The sequence below is a fragment of the Falco rusticolus genome, chromosome 8, assembly GCF_015220075.1.
Source record: "Falco rusticolus isolate bFalRus1 chromosome 8, bFalRus1.pri, whole genome shotgun sequence".
Taxonomy (NCBI): Eukaryota; Metazoa; Chordata; class Aves; order Falconiformes; family Falconidae; genus Falco; species Falco rusticolus.
Window position 1 is genome coordinate 45,824,062 of NC_051194.1, and position 6,000 is coordinate 45,830,061.

The window sequence follows — 6,000 nt, forward strand, 5'->3', positions numbered from 1 at the left end:
CTTAGCTTGTAAAGCCCCCAGATGAATGAATTTTTCTGAGTTACCTTCTTTTTGGTGTTCCAGCGAGTTTGTGAATGAGGCTGAAAAGTATTGGACTGAAGAACTCAAACCTACTTTCCAGTAACTGTAATGTGATTGTCACTGAGAATTACCTAGGAGGTACGGGGAGCCTAGTCTCGTATGTCCATAGCTGTCCTAAGTAGTTGAGGGCACAGGCTGCCCAGATAAACCCCAGGAGAAGTTAGTAACTAGGAAACCTAGAAACACGGTCAGGATTTTCAAGAGCCTCTCTGAGCAGAGGATAAATAGCGCTTTTTAATCAGTCCAGGACTATGACCTTGCAGTAAGTGCCCAGGCTTAGCCTAGAAACTATTACAGAACAGGAAAAAAATGGACTGAGAAAATGTGAATTTAGTATCAGGAAGTTATGAGGAAGACTGCAATATCTTCTACTGTCCATAGAAGACTGCTCTTACTGTGTGAGGTATAGTCTTATTTTAAGCCCATTTACTTTTGCTGGTGTGTTGAGAGTGCCTTCAGGTGACTTTTAATAATAAATAGTAAATTAATCCCAGAGCTGTTTATCACAACTCGTTTTTTTTAAAACAAAACAAAAAACCAAAAAACAACCAAAACCCAAACCTCACTTCCATAGTCTCTTGTGATTCTACTTTAGAATCAGTTGTTGGGAAATTAAATCTTAAAAGAAAATACTTTTTTGCAATTCTTTTGTTATTTTAATAACAGAACACTCAGAGAAGCAGAACTTGTAACTAGGGACAGAATTTCTATTTATTTTGACATAATATAATAATGCCAGAAATAATTTTTAGCCAGTAAAACCTTTAAAATGAGTCAGTTTATATACATAAGCAAATTTCAGGAGAAAAATGAAAATGCAAGATCACAATCCATAAGACTACTATAGTATCTAAAAAAAACCAATCCTGGTATAAAGTCTGTGATTTATTTTTCAAATATCACAGGTTGTTAGTGAAATATATGATAGCCTGTCATCCTGGAACCAGAGCTATTACAGATGACTTTGGGCTTCAGATAACCTAGAAATGGTTCGTATAAAGATTGATGCATAAGAGAAATATTTCCTGTTCGTATGCTGGGAAGGTGCGAATTACATTAAAAACTTGGCCCTTGCTGATTAGCATGGTATTGCCAATTATCATCAATGGCGTTTTGCTTTAGGAAGATAATGTCTAGGACTTGAACCAAATATGAAAGATGGTCTTTCTTTTGTAATTAAATATATGTTGAGAGCTCTGTGACTTCAGTGAGATGATGTCAATGGAGTAGTTTACCTGTATGGATCTGATTGCAGGCTTGGGACATAACTGCAATGTTTTAGGACAGAAGGATTTGAAATATCAATAATGAGATTGGTTTTAAACATTAAGGAGTTTTTCAGTGCAGTAAAGCTTGGATGTAAATAGGCTTCGCAACACTAGTTGGGGAGCACTTTTTCTAGTCATGTACCTAAAATTAGGGGGACACTGTGATGGTAATTCTAAATTCAGATAAAAAAGCAAACCATAATAGAATATTAATAGACTATTAAAAATAACTCTGAAAAATAGATAAATTACAAGAAAGTTGCAAAAAAGTTACGCTATTATGAAAAAGGGGTGTAAAGAAGAGACTCGGTCAGAAATGTTAAATTTAAACTGATCAATAATAATAAAATGTGTTTATTTACCATGTCCCAGTGGAGATCAAGAACACGTGAACAGCAAAATTCAATAGAAAAGTCCTGGATATCTCGGGAACATCGTTGTATCCATACTGGATGGAAGTTCTGCTAGGTGTTGGTCTTCCTGCTGAATTAGCACTGTGTTGATTTCCCCTTTGAGATTGAGCTCCATGCCCAATTAGAGGAGCCATTGTTTCCTCTTTCTTGAGATTACCCACCAGATGTACTGTATCAGTATGTAATCTGAATAAACTAACCATGACCCGTTCGTTATTAAAGAGCTTTGCCTCTTCTAGGCTGCTTGTGGTAAACTGCAGGTCCCAGGATGAGTTCTCAATCCATCTGCTGAAAATTATGTGTTGTAATTTGAGCTATGTAGATGCAGAGAAAGCAACACTCGTCTATACATAATGAGACTACTTCCACCAGATAGAAAAACACAGCTATTTTGCCTTTGCAGTAAGTAGCAGTAGAGTTCAGGAGAGGCAGTGACACCTAACAGCTTCAGACGAAGCTTCAGGGAAGGTTTTGAAAGATCAAGTAAAATGTAAAGAACGCTAGAACTTAACATCGACCCTGTAGTTCAGTTGTAAGCTTAATGCTGCATTTGGTCACTGTAACTTTTATCTCTCCTTGGTTTAAGTCTTGGAGCTCAGTATCTGTGAGGATATGGGTTCAGTACAAATTCAGAAGGAAATGCACCACCTGACACAACTTCCATCCAGTACAGTGCCTGCTACACTTGGAAATGTCTTTTCTGTCTATATACTCCTTTGAAACTTCTAACTTAAAAACATATTATTTCTGTCTTTTGTAGCCCTTTCTGTTGCTGACCCTGTGTTTATTTAAAGGAACATATTATTTAAGGGTCGTTGGTATGTGGTCCGGTTCAGTTTTCACATCCATGTTACTCTATTCCTCTGTAGAGTGGTGGTGTTGCCATGCCAAGCCCAGAATGCAACTGGACAAGACGGGCAGGAACACATTCTGCGGTGGTGTGTTCCATACCACTGGGAAAACGCAGATTCAGGTTACTTTAATTTGAAAGGCTGGGTATTAAATGTCATCGAAGAATCAGTAGGGATTCGATTCAACCTTAAAATGCAGTCTTTACTGAAGGGGCAACAAACAGAATTATTTGTAAATCTCATGGTTGAAAAAGCAACTAGGACAACAATTCAGAGGAGGTATTCTTTTAAATTTGAGGTACCTTTTAATTTAGTCATCTGTTCAAAATTTCAGTAGAACCTGGAGGGCCATATGTTTTGGTTTCTAGGTGCCAAACATTTACTTGGTAGTACAAAAGCCAAGATAATTACAAGTTTCTGAATGAGACCTATTCAACTTACAAGAATTCAACTTCATTATGAATTTCTGTCTTCCTTTCCAATTTGTTAAGTCTCAGGAAACAGGAAAAATAAACTAGCTGCTAGCCCTGGCCATTGCACTCTTCATTTCTGCGTCACCTATGTGCCTATTTGCCCAAGGATACTGGGAGATCTTTACATAGGGCAGGACTGACAGGAGTTTGATCTGTGAGGTTTCTTGCATCAGCCCATAGCAGTTGGAGATGGTTGCATGACTTGAGTTCATCCTTTTAGAAATAACAGAAATTAGTCCTTACCTGGTGTAAAATCAGCAAGGAAGCAGCAGTGGTCAGAGAAAGGTGTGGGCAGGCATCACGTTGTCATCCCCCAGAAAGCACTTCCCTATTCCGAGATGAGTGGCTATGAGAGCACAAATTTTGCAAGGCGGGAGCAGGCTTGAGCAGTGGGTGTGGTTTGACCAGAAGCAGCTGAGCCAACCTAATAGCTCATTGACCTCACCATAATTTAATCAACTTACTCAACTGCCGGAAAACAAACCCCGCAAAAGTACTGTTCCCCACATTGCAAGCTAAATTGAGTCAAACTAGACACAGCGGGGGACCGGGCTCCATGGGTGGGAGCAGATGAGGAGAGGTAAGACTCCCTTCAGCAGCAGCAAGTAGATTAATTCAGGGTGTCAAGCTTGCTAGACTGCACTGGAACTTGCTTTTGGCTATGTTTGTGTAAAGTGCCTGGCACTAGCCTGGGATTTCTAGCCTCTAGAGCACAAACAGTACTCGAGAGCATCTGAAATACGAAGGCATTTGTATAGTCTGCTGCACAAATACGATGCTATCCAAGTGTAATGATATAAAAGGCAATATGTATTATAAGTGAAACTGGGTTGTAGAAGAGCAATTTTTCTGTTTTAAATGGAAAAGCAATTCTAAAAATACTAGTTTCTGCCTGAAACAGCTCCACTAAAGGAAGTCAAAGAAATCTCTGGTACCTGGATCCAGCTGTTAGCAGGGAGACATTTGATTCCACTGAACTGGTCATGTCCAGTGTAAGCTGCTCATGGGATAAAGAAAGGCCTAGTGAACTAACGGGCAGCGCTGCAGTCACAGCAGGAACATGCCAGCTCCAGACACTTTCTGCACTTGACTGGAGGTCTGAGATATGCAACCTAGCCACAGTAAGAGGAAGAGCGTCTGAGTAAGTAGGCTAACAGCCCAGTCTGCGCACAAATCTAAAGGCTGTGACTCTTCACCAATACAGATGACAGATCTTCAAGGAATGGGGCCAACAGAAAGTCTGCCCAAGCTCTACACGTGCCAGTATGTGAGGACAGTCCACTGGAACATTGTTTCTAGCCTAGTCATTGTATTTATGAATTTTTTTAAGCAATTGAGGCAAAATAAGTCATGTTCCTTTTTAGTCAGAAATTCTTCCTCATTTGTTACAGCTGCAACTCTCCCTGGGTGATATATTTTTGTATATTTTGCAAATTGTCAAATTCCATGGGGACATCTTGATATTTAACTGGTAAACAGGCTCTTTCCTTAATAACATGTTAGAGAAAACTAATTCTGCTGGGTTTTCTTTCTCATGCTAGACTACGTGACTAAGAGGGGAAGAATTTCAGTGTACTTGCACAAGGTTTTTTTCCCATTAATTGTATTGTTTTGTGTTTAGTTGTGTATACAAATAAATAAAGAGTATATTAGTTATATCTTCCCTGTAAAATTTACGTGGGTTTTATTCAATTGGCAACTTATTCCATCTAAGTAAGAACTTTTTTCATTAAGAAAATCTTGTTTCTTACAAAGAGAAAACAAATTCATCCGATCTCTCTCATTTGGAGAGAGGTGGCAAGAAAAAGCAGACACATACATAGCTGCAAACTTCCCCTTTAGCAGGTAAATCACTGTAGACAGCTCTTTCATTTCACCTCGCTTAAATGAGAAATAAGTATCTCTTTTTCAAGCTTCCTAAAAGTTACTGCCTTTGGGCCCCTTCCGTATCCTCTTTGTTTATGTTGAATTCCTACCCTTCAAGGTCATCACAACAGATACAGTTTAATTATAGTAATAATTGAAAAAATCATAGATCCTTTAGGTAAGGTTAGAAAAATTGCTGAGAGGAAGAAGTGCATAACCATGACACGCAGAATCAGTAATATGGCATCTAAGGATCCTTCTCCATAGCCAGTCACAAAATGGGAATGGAAATAATTAGATACATAGATAAGTTCATCTGCAAGAAAAAACAATGTGTCTTGTTACGTACTCTTGTCTAGCGTTATTCTGTCTTTCTCCCAGTTTGGCATTTTACTTTTAATAGTACTGATAGAAAAAGTAGGGCATTGTGGAAATGAAAGAGACTGGCAAATTACATACATGCACATATGTTTACTGAAAAATTGAAAACGTGATAGCAGGAGTTAACATATTCTGAAAAGAAATATTTTTAGAGGGGTGAAGTGACTTATTTTTAGGAATCTCGGAAGGAATTCCCATTACCAGAGCAAGAGCAAGCAGGACTCCGTGGCTCCCTCTAGGAGAAGGAAGGCTGGGGCTGCAGTCCAAACCACATCCCTGCTCCGCTGGCAAGCCTCCTTCCAGCAGCCTAAAGGCCACAGGGTTAAGGTGGTCTGAGCAGCAAGGGATCAAATGTATGTCTACTTAAGGAGATTTGTAAACCTGGATGACAGCTCTAAATTCGTAGGTATCTTTAGGTGAGGGAGGTTTTTTGTTTCTTAAAAAAAACCCCAACACAACAACAAACCCTTGACAGGCTCTTTTTTATTAAAGAGGAGTTGTGGGCAGCGACTTCCAGAAGAGGGCTGAGGGCCATGTGTGGCAGGAGAACCTTCCCAGGAGGTGTTTGCAGGAGCAACCTGACCTTGCAGCAGTTCTCAGCATTTTGTTTCAGCTGGCAGTAGGGGACTCTAGACTGGCTGGCTTGGATGCCCCCGAGGTGCCTGAT